The sequence below is a fragment of the Tenrec ecaudatus genome, chromosome 5 (assembly GCF_050624435.1).
Source record: "Tenrec ecaudatus isolate mTenEca1 chromosome 5, mTenEca1.hap1, whole genome shotgun sequence".
NCBI lineage: Eukaryota > Metazoa > Chordata > Mammalia > Afrosoricida > Tenrecidae > Tenrec > Tenrec ecaudatus.
Genome location: NC_134534.1, coordinates 113,964,832 through 113,980,860, shown reverse-complemented (window position 1 = coordinate 113,980,860; position 16,029 = coordinate 113,964,832). Strand labels below are relative to the sequence as shown.

The 16,029-nt window shown below is 42.9% G+C and overlaps 1 protein-coding gene and 1 non-coding gene across 3 annotated transcripts in view; one reads left to right on the top strand and one right to left on the bottom strand.

Moving 5' to 3' along the window:
* Positions 1-16,029, bottom strand: part of NTRK2 (neurotrophic receptor tyrosine kinase 2) — a 494,743-nt gene that overhangs the window by 453,369 nt on the left and 25,345 nt on the right. The gene's annotated exons all lie outside the window — the stretch shown is intronic.
* Positions 12,673-12,824, top strand: LOC142449599 (small nucleolar RNA SNORA57). The gene has a single exon (XR_012784736.1). It is a non-coding gene; the product is annotated as a small nucleolar RNA SNORA57 (small nucleolar RNA).

The window sequence follows — 16,029 nt, the reverse complement described above, 5'->3', positions numbered from 1 at the left end:
GATAGATGATCACACAAAATTAATAGTAACATAGGTACCACATAAAATTATAACAGAATCAATTTTCCTCCTCTTTTTGGAAGAAATTAAGATAGAAATTTAATATATTTATGAGTCAAAAATTTTCATCCTCAATTCACAAAGATCCTATCAAAACCCCAAATCGCATGTATATTAGAACAAACCACTGGTATCTATTTGACTGTAATAAAGCATTAAAAAAACATTTGAAACAACAGGCAAATGCTGAGTACTCACCTATTTTGCACATTTTAGTACATAGTGCATCATAATATGCATAATATGTTATTGTATTTTTAACATATTCCAACTAAGGAATTAAAAACAAACATGCACTTCTGCTGCTACTAATACAAGCTAATTAAAAAAAATAAAACTACAGTAATCAATTGAGGAGATAATATGGCCTCTATGGGTCTTTAACACATTGTTTTATAAATGATGATAAGATGTATGGTAAGATATGTATGGATTGTGATAAGAGTTGTATGAGCCCCTAATAAAATGTTTTTTAAAAAAAGATTTGGGCACCCCTTTTTAAGAAAATCAATTTTAAAAACAGAATAAGCAAATGCTCCAAAAAACAAAAAAAACAAAATTAGGCCCAAGAGAAGACTGTTTAAAAAGGGGCTGACCTAAGCAAAGCTGCCTGTTACAGAGGCCAGGCACTGGCAAGACGGGCAGTGGCTTCCTCTGGCGGGCCCTCCGCGCCCTCTCTCTCGGGCCTGGCCCTCAGCAGACACACAGGAAGGACGTGTGCCCTCTCAGCCTGCCACCACACACAGAGACCTGAGATCACTGCTCAACAGGAACAATGTTGAATGCCGAAGTTTTCACGCAATGTGCTAAAATTATCACGCTCTAGAGACGTTTTCCCAAGACTGTCATTCTCCTCACGTTTTTAAAAGAGAACACACAGACCTCACTCCTCCAGAGTATCTTACAAAAAGAACTGTCTTCAAGATAGCCTTAAATATTGCTGCCTTTTCAAATAATGCAATTGTCAGGAAAAGGGTGGGGGAGGATAATGTGGGCAAGGGAGTCTTTGGGTGTCACAGACAAGTGTCCTTGGGGTCCAGACTACACGGACTTCCAGGGGAGCCTGCCCTTCATTTTGCCGAGGTAACCAGCAGTTGTCAGTGTTGGGTCGCCTGAGAGTGCTGCAGCGCTCAGTGGCTCATGTCCTCAGTGTGTGCGACACGAGCACGGTCAAGAACTTTCCTCCTATTTATTGATGCTCTTTGTTGTATTTGTCTTTCATTTCACCAGACATTCAGCTCCTCCACACCCCTGAGGATGCAATGAAATAGGGTGAGTTAACTTGAATTGAAAAGGAAAACCCAGAGGAAAGAATTAAAAAATAAATAAATGTGGAGGCATCAATGGGGCCAGGAAATAGGTTTAAAAAGTACACCCTTAAGCAGTGGTTCTCAACCTTCCTAATGCTGCAACCCTTTAGTACAGTTCCTCATGTTGACCTGCAACCACAAAATTATTTTTGTTGCTACTTCATAACTGTAATTTTGCTACTGTTATCAATTGGCCAACCCCTGTGAAAGGGTCATTCAACCCCCAAAGGGGTCTCGACCCACAGGTTGAGAACCGCTGCCCTAAAGGCTTGTGCAAACAGTTCATGCACTGGGCTTATGAGAGGGTGGCAGTGCCTTTGTAAAAAGACCTGGAGATCTACTTCCAAAAAGTGTTTGCTTAAATCAAACACTGGAAACCCAATGAAGCATAGTCCTACTCGGACCCACATGGGACCTTCATGATCAGAACAGACTGGACTGCAAAGGGTTGTAGGAGGAAAAGGTGAGTGACAGCCTCTTAAGTTAGCATCTGTATAGATGCTCATTCAACCTAAAGGGATCCGGAGATGGAAGTTAAACAAAAATGGCTATTCAAAAGGCAATTTCTTTTGAACTTTGACAATATAAAGCATCTCTCAGCATGTGGAAATACCCCTAGTAGCCTACTGGGGTAGGCATTGAGCTGCTTTGTGGTCTGTGGTTCAAACCCACCAGGAGCTCCCAGAAGAAAGATGAGGCTGCCTGTTCCTACAAAGCTTGTCCATCTCAGAATCCCCACAGAGCACTTCTACTCTGCCCTGTAAAGTCATTAAGAATCTGAATCAATACAATGGCAGTGGGTGGTGGAAGCATGTGAGGAATTTCTGTATTACACTGCTGGAGGATATGTAAACTGGTAAAACCACTTCAAAGAGCATTTTATCAGTATTCTAGAAAATTGTATCTAAGCACACTTTATGATCCAGCAATTCCATTTCTAGTTATTCATCCAAGAGAAATGTTCACAAATATACAAAAATATTCATTGTGACATGAAGTCAATGTCAAATTTAGAGTCACAAGTTGGAAACAACACATGCCCATCAATACAAAGGCAGGAAAATGAAGTGTGATAAATACATATGTGAGAATGAATTAGATCTATATATTTTAACTGAAAGAGATCCCCATGCCAATTAAGAAAATAAATAAAATTTCATAGAGACACCCACACAACAATTTATGTGAGCTTTAAAATTACACAGAAAACAAGCTCACACAATGTTCACAGTCAAATACATACATGAAATATTAAAAAGAGGGTTGGAAGAGGTCAGCTCAGGAAGAGGGGAGTGGGTCGCTTGGAGTGGAGCAACTTACGCTATCCAGGTATTTCTTTTGTCAGAAAAGAAGATGCATGTAATAAATAAGACAAAAGTGGCAAAAGCATGAGCTCTTGGGCGTAATATGTGGAATGATTGCTAGGTTGTTACATTCTAATGTTTCATTTAAAAATGTGTGAAGTAAGGAAAGGACAGAGGTGGAAGTGAGAACATGAGTGAAAGAAGAAGTAAACAAAAGAAGGGAGAAAAGAAGAGAGAAAAGGACGGAAAGGCAAGGGAAGCCAAGTGAAGAGACTGTAGAGAGGCTGGGTCCCCAGTGTCTCCAGAAGAAGGTGGACAAGTGCGCTGAGCTCAATCCGTGATCCTCAGGACAACCGGGCCTTGGCAAAGGCAGTCTGAGCCTCTGCTCTTGGCCCCTGAGCAGGAACCAGAAAACTAAGGAACATGCTGGGCTGCCCCCTACTGGTGATTTCCTGTGCCTCAACAGCATCTTGGCAATGGATGTCTTTTTGGACCCTTCGTGTCCTTGCCACTGGTCAGAGGAGCAGCAGCTGCAAGAACAAACAAGGTTTAGGAAGGAGGGAAGCAGAGCCAGGTGAGGGTAGAGAACTAGAAGATACGCTCACTGAGCCATGCGGCCCGGCTTGTCCCAGAAAGCTGTTTCTTCGGAGGAGCAGCTGGTGGGTTTGAGTCACCAACCTCAGCCCAACATTTAATCCACCGCACCACTCGGGCTCCTTCCAGGGACCCTGCAACACTTGGAACATTGTTTGAATTCTTAATGGGCAAAGCTAACATGCTTTTTCTACTCAGAACAGTCTTCTTCCATCAACTGATCATTTTAATCATTATTTAGCATTTACTTTGTAACTGTTCTTCAGAATAAGACAGGAGTATACTTTGTAGTCACAGTTGAATTTTTCTATTAGCCTATCCAACTTGCCAACTGAATGATGAGCTCCCCCAAAAGAAGGGGGAGACAGTCATCTCTCTCATGGCAACCCCATTTCCTGGTACAGAGCCAATATTGAAGGGATGTCTGCTGATGTTAAAGCAATTGAACAGATACACCGATCCTCCGTTACAATGTTTCCCACCCCACTAACAACAGCCAGACTTAAGCAGCCATGCACGAAAGTAACACAATACAGAGTGAGTGAAACAAACACAAATAAAACAAAACTAGTTGCCGCCCAGCTGATTCCAATACACGGTAAACCTGCCTGTGTCAGAGCTGTGGGCCCTCCAACCCTATCCCCAAGGGCCCTCTGGAGGGACTCAAACACCTGGCCTTTCAGTTCGCAGCCAAAGGTGTTAACCACTTAGCCACTCAGAGACTCCAAATTGAAAACGAAGATGGCAATAGCATAACATAACATTACTTTACTTACCATGCAGAAACAAAGACAACAGTTTGCCCGATCTAGAAGGGCTTTAGATTGAATAAACGTGTGCTTCATATTTAAGCCAATTGCTTGCTTATATTTCTAAATAATAAAAAATAAACTGCCCAAGCCCTTGAGGCCTTCAGTCTAGGAAATGGAAGACTAGCTAGAAATGGCATCCACAACTCTTCCAACCAAGCAATTCTTCATCTGGAGGGAGCTGACATAGTCAGCAGGAACAGTGTTCTCTGTCAGAGTATTTGCTGGCAAGACACAAATAAAAAGTTCCAAGAGGCAATGCAAACATCTAAACTGGAGGGCTCAGTGAAAGAAACCACAACATACAACTGGGCTTATCAGTGAAAGACAAATGGAGCTAGTACTTTGAGGTCAGGCTTTGAAGGGTGACCAGAAAGTTGACAGGGAATTAGAGAACAAGCAAAATCCATACTGTTTGTCATCTTGTTTCATATTGTCACCAAAGGTTCCCCAGTCTCGAAATGTCATTCAGAATTTTTACAAAGACATTTCTTTAGGATAAGAAATTTCTTCTCCTTAGACTTATCAAAAAATCTTATAAGTGACTTTTGGGGAAAGAAGAGAGAAGATGTCATTTTAGACAAATTCATGGAAACATTTCTGAAAAACAGCTTCCTGGTCATGTTTGCACAGATTTCCTCTGTGCTTTCACAAAACTCTATCACATAATTCCTCTAAGTGGTCCTCCTAAATAACCAACAGTGGTTTCAGAGGCATCTCCCGAAGTATGTTAGTTTGCTGGGACTATTACTCAAAAGTAACACTTCCCTCTAGCCCAGACTTTATGACCTGAGCTGAACTTGGGAAATGAATTGAAAAGGAATGGAGCAACATGCCAGCATGGAAGAGGGAGCCAGAGGAGAGGTCTGGGGGGCTGGCCCCAATCCCAACTACATGGACACCTTCCCCTTCCTGCAGAAGAATTTATTTCGGAGGACAGCACTGAAGCTGCAGCTCAGGGAGAGGGACATGTCTGATAAAAGCACATGGGAGCAAATGAAGGGGGAGAAAGAGAGAGTGGAGCACATCCTGGCCCACCAAACCTTGATGACAATATTCCTGCTCAGAGCAGCCAATCCACAGAAAAGACTATATGACTGGTCCCACTGTGAGACACAACATCCCTCACTGACCCATAGCCCTACAGGGGACAACACTGGAGACACTGTGTGGGAATTGCACCCACTCTGATCCCACCACCCCGAGGCAAAACACTAACGGTGTGCAACAGAACAGCAAGAGGAACATAGCAATGAAGTCCCCAAGGAATACCAAAAACAGACGTTGAGGCCAGGGCTTGGCACCCCATCAGACTCAACCATAAACACTCCTAAAGGCCAACAAACAGTCCTTGAACTAACTACAAGCTTTTCTTTGTTGTTATTGGCTTTTTGCTGTTGTTTTCTTTTCTTTTGTTGCTTTGCTTTTCTCTTGTTTTTTTGCATGTTATTATCTCCACAAGTCTATCTAAATAAAATAGGCAGGATAAACAAACTGGAGGAGAAAACAACAGGACTGGCAGTTCTGGGGGGATATGGGAGAGGGGGAAATGGGGGAAAGGAAGTGGTGTTAACAAACCCAAGGACAAGGGAACAACAAGTGATCCAAGTTGGTGGTGAGGAGGGTGTAGGAGGCCTGGTAGGCGTGATCAAGGGTAATGTAACTGAGAGGAATTACTGAAACCCAAATGAAGGCTGAGCATGATAGTGGGACAAGAGGAAAGTCAAAGGAAATAGAGGAAAGAGCTAGGAGGCAAAGGGAATTTATAGAGTTCTAAATAAAAGCATGTACATATGTAAATATATTTATATAGAAGAATGGTGAAATAGATTTATGTGTACATATTTATAGGTTTAGTATGAAAGTAACAGATGGACATTGGACCTCCACACAAGTACTCCCTCGATGCAAGGATACTTTGTTCTATTAAACTGACATTCCAAAATGCTCACCTTCCCAACATGATCGCTGAAGACAAAGGGGTGCATAAGCAAATGTGGTGAAGAAAGCTGATGGAGCCCAGCTATCAAAAGATATAGCGTCTGGGGTCTTGAAGACTTGATGATATGATAAATAAGCGGCCATCTAGCTCAGAAGCAACAAAGTTCAAATGGAAGAAGCACACCAGCCTGTGTGATCACGAGGTGTCAAAGGGATCACTCAGGTATCAGGCATCAAAGAACAAAAAATCATATCATTGTAAATGAGGAGGACTGCAGAGTGGGGCCCCAAAGCCCATCTGTAGGCCACTGGACATTCCATTACAGACAGGTCGTGGGGAGAAGACAACCCATCAGGGTGCAGTGTAGCAATGATGAAACATTCCTCTAGTTCTTTAATGCTTCACACACACACCCCCACCACCACTATCATGATCCCAATTCTACCTAAAACATCCAGCTAGACCAGAGGATGTACACTGGTACAGATAAGAGCTGGAAACACAGAGAATCCAGGACAAATGATCCCTTCAGAACTAGTGCTGAAAGTGGTGATACTGGGAGGGTGGAGAGAGGGTGGGTGGAAAGGGAGAACCAATTACAAGGATCTACATATAACCTCCTCCCTGGGGCTGGACAACAGAAAAGTGGGTGAAGGGAGGCATCGAACAGTGTAAGATATGACAAAATAACAATTTATCAATTATCAAGGGTTCATGAGGGAAGGGGGAATGGGGAGGGAGGGGGAAATGAGGAGCTGATGCTAAGGGCTTAAGTGGAGAGCAAATGTTTTGAGAATGACGAGGGCAATGAATGTACAAATGTGTTTTATACAAATGATGTATGGATGGATTGTGATAAGAGTTGTATTAAGCCCCTAATGCAATGATTTAAAATTTTTCAAAGGGAATGGAAATATCAGGGAATATTCCAAAGGGCGACTCTTCAAATCGCAATCCCTTTCTACAGCCATGTCTTTTCTTCCCCAAATAAGCAGAAAAACAGAGAAAGCTAGATCAGCAAAATAGATAGATGTCAGTTAGCCAAATTATAGAGTCAGATCAACTGATAAAAGTTAACAGAACTCAGACTCCATTCTCTACAACCGAGGGAGGAAGACATTTCAACTCTGACAGAGTTCTCTCAGACATAGGATGCCTTTCACAGAAAATGTGATGATTCTTCAAACAAACAAACAAACAAACAAAAATAGCTACTAGCCTCTAGGTCCCAAAAAGACGTGGAGAAAGCATTTTGAAATCCATCCCATGAGCAGGAGCAGATAATGCTGCCACGGGCCGTGGAAGACTCAGAACACCCTCTTCATCTCCAACCCTGTTCTTGAGAAGGGACATGCCACCTCCACAGGGTGAGCACATACATAGAAAGAAAACCCAGATGATCCTTGTTGCCTCTCAGTCCAACTTCCTTTTGACCACAGACATAGAAGTAAATCAAAACAAACAACCACAAAACAAATCCAGTGCTCTCAAGTTGATGAGTACTCAGTAACCCTATAGGACAGAGTAGAACTCACAGGGGCTTCACGGCTGCAAAACGTTACAGAAGCAAGCTGCAGAGCGGCAAGCATGTTCAAAACACCAACCTTTGGGTTAGCAGCTAAATACTCAACCATCGCAGCACAGGGTTGCAGGAGCACCAATATTCCCCTTTTAGAAGGTATTATGCAGAGAAGCCCTGGTAGTGTGTTGGGTTAAAGTTGGGCTAAATCTGGATCCAGATCTTCCTGCCTCCAAAATTTGAGCTTGTGGCCTCTCTGTCAGGCCTGTGAACTTATAAATCCAGCAACTTTGATAAGGACTAACATCTCCACTCTCTATATCATAGACTTCACAAATGACCAGGGCCTAAGGAAAAAACCACCAATAACCAAGAGCAAAGAACTATTACCAGGTGCTCTCAGGTGTGACAGCTACATCAAGCTACACGAGAAATAATCGAGTTTCTTCAGACCCTTGCAGTGCCATCCTTTGAGGAGAGCATATTCCCAGAACAATCCAAGACACCCTGCAACTGAAGAATCCGAGTGCATGGAAAGCAAGAAGTTGTGTGGTTAGCATCCTCTACCAGCTTTACATCTAACTTCCTCGTTGCGCCTCCGTTGCCTTTTCTGTAAAATTTAGTCACAATTGTAACTGTCACCTGCCTACTGGGAAAACTGGCAAACTGCTTGAGCACACAAGAGGAACTGAATGAATGTTCGTCTGTGGGTGGCCCGGATGGTCTCATGCCATAAAAATAGCTGACAGTTGGGAGTTGAATGGTAACCTGAGGATAGGTGGTGGTAGCTACACATCAAGGCCTTAACCTCGGCGTCAGTTCTCCTCAGCGCGTATGGCGGCAGCTGAGCTAGTGCTACTCTGCACACACAGGGTCCCTATGAGCGGGGACTTGATGGCGACTACCAGCATTATCAAGTCAATGGGCGGCTTGTCCACTGACTAACGTGTAACCTTACCGCATCTCCAGGGCCCACATCTATGAAAGAGGAAATTTGGACCTGACAATATATAAGTTCTCTACAGCACAAAAATTGGAAAATATGATGAAAAAATTACTAGTAGTGACCAGAGGTGGTCTAAGTAGCAAGAAGAGAGTGATCGCTAAAGGAACCCTGAGCTCTGTATGGAAATGGATGATGTAATTAAGCCCACAGAACCGTATACTTCAAAATGATTAAAAGGCAAACTTTTTGTTCTATATATTTTATCACCATGAGATTTTTAAACAGTCTGAATTATTCTAAAGAAAAAAAATTATGCTCTGCAGAAAAGTGTTGATCGACAATGGAGGCACAGTGCAGGAATTGAGCCCCATTTGACCCCACCACACTGGGGCAAAACACTAAGGGCAAGCAACAGAGCAGCAAGGGGAGCAAAGCAATGAAGTCCCAGGGGAATACCAAAAATAGACTTGGGGTCAGAGCATGGCAACTCATCTGACTCGACCAAAAACCATTCCTAAAAGTCAACAAACAGACTTGGAACAATTTATCAGCTTTTCTTTTTTCTGTTCTTAGTTTTTGTTGTTTTTCTGTTTTGCTTTGTTTTGTTTTTTTCCTGTTGTTTTGCTCAATCTTGCCTTTGTGCTTATTATTGTCTCTGAATGTCTGTCTAGATAAGATAGGCAGGATAAACAATCCTGGGGGAGAAAACAATGGAACAAAAGATTCTGGAGAGACACCAAAGAGGAGAAGGTGGGTGGGGGAAAGGAAGTGGGTGTTAACAAAGCCAGGGATAAGGTAACAACAAGTGATCTAAAATCAATGGCAAGGAGGGCATAGCATACCTGGTGGGACTTAATCAAGAGCAATGTAACCAAGAGGAATTATTGAAACCAGAATGAAGGCTGAGCATGATAGTGGGACAAGAGGAAAGTAAAAGTAAATAGAGGAAAGAACTAGGAGGCAATGGGTACTTATAGAGGTCTTAATACAGGCATGTACATATGTAAATATATTTATATATAACAATAGGGAAATAGACCTATGTATTTTGTATATTTATGTGTTCATATATTTATATGTTCATATAAATATATTTTATATATTTATATATTCTAAGTATCACGGGAGCAGACAGACATTGGGTCTCTACTTAAGTACTCCCTCAATGCAAGAACACCTTGTTCTAATAAACTGGCATCCCGTGATGCTCACCTTCCCAACACAATCGCTGAAGACAAAGCGGGTGCATAAGCAAATGTTAAGAAAGCTGATGGTGCCTGGCTATCAAAGCACATAGCATCTGGAGTCTTAAAGGCTTGAGGACAAGCAAGCAGCCATCTAGCTGAGAAGCAACCAAGTCCACATGGAAGAAGCACACCAGCCTGTGTGATCATGAGGTATTGATGGGATCAGGTGTCAAGCATCAAAGACCCAGAACAAAAAAAAATCATATCACAATGTGAGTGAGAGGGAGTGCAAAGTGTAGACCCAAAACCCATCTGTAGACAATTGGACATTCCCTTACAGAAGGGTCACAAGGAAGAGATGAGCCAGGCATGGTGCAGTATAGCACCGATGAAACATACAACTTTCCTCTAGTTCTTTAGTGTTTCCTCCTCTCCCCCCACTATCATGACCTCAATTCTACCTTACAAATCTGGCTAGACCTAGTATGCACACTGGTGCAGATAAGAGCTAGTCACACAGAGAATCCAGGACAGATAAACCCACAGGACCAATTATGAGAGTAGTGATACCAGGAGGGGAAGAGGAATGGGGCAGGTGGTGGGTGAAAGGGAGGAACCAATTACAATGGTCTACATCATATAACCCTCTCCCTGGGGGACAGACAATAGAAATTGGTGAAGGGAGACATTGGTCAGTGTAAGACATGGGAAAAAAATTAATAAATTATCAAGGGTTTGGAGGGAGTGGGGAGGGTGGGGAAAGAAGGGAGGGGCAAAATGAGCTGATATCAAGGCCTCAAGTAGAAAGAACATGGTTTGAAAATGATGATGGCAACACATGCACAAATGTGCTTTACAAAATGGATGTATGCATGGTTTGTGATGAGAGCTGTATGAGCCCCCAATAAAATGATTTTTAAAAGAAATATTGATCCAGTGGTTTGCTTATCATTCCCTATCATGGGTTTCCCATGAAGAGGCCACGCTTCATAACCAGAAGATAAAATTATAGGAAAACAAAATAACTTAAGGTTGGCTTTTTACACACGACACAACAACTGCCATGACGAAGATGCATCAGCTCCCGAGCAGAGTAGGACTGGACCTTTGAGCACCAGCAATGACGCGGATGTGTCGCACTCTCCAGCGGGAGTGCTCACAAAGGAGGAGGCGCCGGCGCTAGGATCTGGTTCGCACAGAGGGCTTTGTTTACTTGTTTGTTTCTATTTTCATATTTGTCATTAGCATTTCAAAAATGGGAGATCTCACATTTCAAAAACCAGAATTTCCATCTTCTTTTAAGGAAAGCAGAAGGCCTGCCCAACTAGACAAGCATTTCCTGTTGGCAGCAGTTAAGTGGGAACTGAGCATTGGTTGCCCTGCTGGTCTGGCACATATTCCCCGACATCAGCTATTTCAGTGGCACGTGAAAAGAATATTGTGACACCTGATTTTATTCCTGCCTGTGAGATTTAATAATCCAATTACCCATGCGTACCAGTTGTCATCAATTTGATTCTGACTCACAGAGACCCCCTTGTGTGTGTCAGAGAAGAACTGTGTCTTATCATTTCCGTTGGCTGATTTTTCAGAAACGAGTCACTAGACCTCTTTTCCCAGACACCCATGAGTGGAATCAAACCTCCACCCTTTCAAAAAGCAGCTGTTACATTACTCTGCCTCGAGAGTCCTAAAACGAATGTCGTAAAACAAAATGACACCTTAGTGGTCTGTTTGTTTTTTTCAAGTTTCTTCTATCTGAACCTTTTGAAACTTCGAAATGTTTAGCAATTTCTTCGTCTGTAATAAAAATGCTTAAACTCACACAGACAGAACCAAGGATAATTTTAGAATCAGTACGAATGGTAAGTGAAATCCCAAGAAGGAAAAAAGAATGTGTATTTCCCTAGGAGGGGGGAAAATTGGTTTTTCTTTCCAACTGATGTACTTATATTATTAAGTATTTCACTTTAGTTCTCAAAAACTTGTCACAGCAAATGGAAGCACAAGTGACTTCACATACACCATTTTCGCATGCCCCAACCATCTGTGCATGGAACCCTGATGATGGAGTGGTCATGCATTAGGCTCAATCTGCAAGGTCAGCAATTCGAAGCCACTTGCTGCTCCACCATAGCTTTCTACTCCAGTAAGGAAACCGGCAAGGGCAGTTCTATCCTGCCCTATAGGTGAGCCAGGAGTCAGAATTGCGTCCGGTTTTTGAAGCTGTTGTTATTGTTGTTTTAAATAGGCTCGTGAATTCAGTTTGGGGGTTTTGTTTTGTTTTGTTTTGTTTTTTGATTAAGCTAAGAAGAGTACTCAGACAGAAAGAGCCTTGTTAGCAAAAATTTCTCAAGAGGAAATCTTAAGATTATGTTTAAGTCAAAATTTTCCTCTAGGGTAAGAATATTTTATTGCCGGTCAAAACGAACCTACCAGAAACATATATCCACACTCGAGTGACTTAGGGTGGTGGAGGCAGCAGTTAATTCATCTTGTCCTGGCCTAGTGGAGGGCGAGGAAAGCCCTGCCTCTCAAAAGTGGCAGCACCAAAGCGGCCCAGGCACCTTTTCTGTGCCAGGAAGCAGTCTGATCACACCTGCTCCTGACAGCTTTTAGGCCACGCCATCTCTACAACACTCCGTGGGGCGGTGCTCTGTGAACTCAATCAAGCATTGGTCCAAGTTCTGAGCAGGCAACAGGGCTGCTTCCTGGCAAGCTTGAGTCTGCCTACCAAAGAGTGCTTCTCCAGGGACGGGGAACATTCCACCTGGATGAGCACAAAGTCAGGCTGCCTGGTCTTTGTAAAAGGATGTCAGCCCCACCATCTGCTTGTCTGGTTTCCAACAAGCACAGATCTGGCCCTAACCAGCACCAGAGACAAAATTTTCCAGGCTTTGGTCAGAGAAGACAATTCTCATCATCTGCAGTCTAGCTTCTGTCAAGGCCTGGCTCAACAAAGCGTATTTGTGAATGAGCGTTTAATAAAAAATACTTTTACCCTCCTTTTCTTGGCGGGGGCCGGGTGTGCAGTCCCGGTCCCCGTAATGTACGGAGGCAGAGGGAGCAGACTCCGGTCCCCTCGGTGTCATGTCTTCGGTGCCGGCGGCTGCCCATCGCTGGTGCTATCCTCAAGCGCCCGCCGGGACAAGGACCCGGGAAGAAAAAAAAAGAAAGAAAAAATACTTTTGCCTCCATTCTCAGAAGCCTGGGGGTGCTCCAACTGGATAACTGCAGCGCCATAAGATGAATACTTGGACCACTTAAGGTTTCTTGTGGAACCACGTCATTGTCCCTCTCCCACAACCTCCCCTGACTTTCTCAGGAAGAATAAATGAAATCTACTTCTGCAGTTCTCATAAAAGGTTTGCATTCCATCACTCATTGTCCCTGAAAGCGACGTTCCTTTCAGAACTTACTGCCAGACAAAGCCATGTTCCTGTGGAATTAGTAGGCATTCTCCTTCCTGATAATGAGCTTCTCTTTCCCTTGCCAGGAATGTGAGGACACGGTTGTGCTCAGTTTCAATAACTAAGTAAACCATTACAGTGGACCAGAGGTATTTTCCCTTTCGCTTTATTTCTTTTTTTTAAATCATTTTATTAGGGGCGCATACAACTCTTATCCCAATCCATGCATACATCAATTGTGTAAAGCACATTTGTCCATTCGTTGCCTTCATCATTCTCAAAACATTTGCTCTCCCCTTAAGCCCCTGGCATCAGCTCCTCATTTTTCCCCTTCATCCCCGCTCCCCCCTCCCTCCTGAACCCTTGAAAATTTATAAATTATTTTTGTCTTATCTTACACTGTCCGACGTCTCCCTTCACCCACTTTTCTGTTGTGTCCCTTTCTTTTTCAATCCTTATTGTCTCTCATGTTTGCCTTTGTAACCTTATTGTTGAATACAATTACCATCAGTTATTCAAATGATAATAAGTTCGCTGATTGTGACATTTCTAACATTCCTGTAACACAACTTAAGTGGTCATTATGTGCAAAATGCTTAGCACTATAGAATTAGCTTATAGACATTTTCAACAAATGAGTTAGCAAGTAATGTCTATCTGCAATTATTTTTACTTTTCATAATGTCTTTCCATTTAAAAAGTGAACTTAAAAAATTCAGATCCAATACATAAATTATCTTTTCGTTTTCTTTTCTTTTTCATGCACATTTTCTTCCTTTCTATGCTACCTGAAGCCAACTAACTTTCCATTTCTTACTAGTAGAAAGAACCTCCAGTGACTAGCCAGGACCTTCAGAATTCAAAGAAGCATTCAAGTCAACACTAACCACAGCAGAACACGGTTTTGAAAGCTCCTGGCCTCTGGTCAGACCAAATCATTCCACATGAAGACATATTTTGGAACTAATATTTCTACTCTAGCTTCAGGAGAGATCAAGCGTGGCACAGAGAAAAATGAGCATTAGGCAAAATATCAAGAAAAGAGAATTATTCAAGTGGTACATTTTTCAAAGCTCTGTAAAAGTCTGTTTTGATTCGGGCACATGTTTTTTTTTCCTCCGCCAGCTAAACAAAGGCCATGGGAGTAAGGAGAGGGATGGAGTGCAACGGGCGCTTCCAATGGCATCTTCACTTTTTTTTATTTCTCACGCCAACTGTTTACCACTATAGACCATTAGAGATGACTTGCCTTGGAATGCAGCTACCAAAGATGTTGTTGGGGGAGTTCAGGTGAGGTTGCAATCAGAGAAGTGACTTTGCAGAAAGCAAAGTTTATACAAAACACCAAAGTCACACCTGCATCTTGGGCTTCCACTGTCACCCATAGCCTTCTGCAAACCCCAACCTCACAGTTTAGGCTGATACTATCCACCCCTAATCCCCCTTATGCTTTGGATGATATGACTTACAAACCATCGGTCATTCATGTTGGTATGCGTCTTCCATGTGGACTTATTTGACATCTCACTTAGATGGATGCTCTTTTAGAAATCCCAGAAGCTATTTTATCTCATAGCTTGGCACCCTCTAATTTCTTCACCATATTTTTCTATAGGGAGATCTGCATAGGAAACAAGCCTATGGTGATTTCCCCCTATGCATAATAGGGGGATGGGAAGAAACTGGTTACCAAACAGAATGCATCAGAGAGATGACTACAGGGGATCAAAATAGTCAACCTGACATGAACGGTTAAAACCTTGTCATTTCATTCCCCCCCTTTGAGACATGTTCGGCCTGATTTGGTTTTTCAATATTTTCTGTGTTTTTCTGTTCTTTTTTTATGTGTATGAAACCCAGGATTGAAGAACCTATAGAGATAGCAGGTAGAATAAAAGAAGGGGTCGCAATGATCTTACATATCACCCCTTCTCAGGCGGATGGACAACATAAAAGTGGGTGAAGGGAGACAGCAGTCAGTGTAGGACATGAGAAAAAATGATAAATCATCAAGGGTTCACAGTGGAGTGGGCAGAGGAAAAGATGAGGAGCTGATATCAAGAGCTCAAGTAGAAAGAGAATGTCTTGAAAATGATGATGGCAACATATGTTCAATGTGTTTGGCACAATGGATGGATATGGATTGTGATAAGAGCTGAAGGAAAAAAAGAGATGAGTGGGGCCAGGGGGATAGGGCACTGACCCACCCAAGGAGAGGGTATTATTTGTGTCTTCACAGGGAAAGAGGGACCAGACTTAAATTCAGTGTTATGGGATGCGAATGCAGTTTGCCCACATGGAGATAGGAGCCAGTGGAGGGGCCTGAGGGCTCGGCCCCCATACCAGCTACATGGACAACTGTCCCTCCTCCCAGAAGAGTTTACTTTAGAGGACAACACTGAAGCTGCAGCTCGGGGAGAGGAACATGTCTGATCAGAGCACACAGGAGCAAATGAAGGGAGAGGAAAAGAGAGTGGAGCACATCCTGGCCCACCATGCCTGGAGGACAATATCCCCTCTCTGAACAGCCAATGCACAGAGTGGACCATATGGCTGATCCCACTATGAGACACAATGTCCCTCGCTGACCCATGGCCCTAAGGGGGACAACACTGGAGACTCAGTGTCGGGATTGGCCCGAACTGACCCCACAACACTGAGGCAAACCACTAAATGTTTGCAGCAGAGCAAGGGGTTGGGGGAAGTACAGGGAGCTCCCGAGGGAGTGCAAAGGATAGACTCTTGGGCCAGAGCATGGCACCCCATTGGACTTGACTGGAGGACACGCCTAGAGGTCAAAAATCAGACCTTGATGTATTTACAGGTTTTTCTTTATTTTTTAAATTTTTCTTTAAGTAATTTATTCTTTTATGGTCATTGATTTTCTTTTGGGTTGCCATCGTTATGCTCTCTTTTGTCACTGTCTACCTCTGCCTTGTTTTTTGATG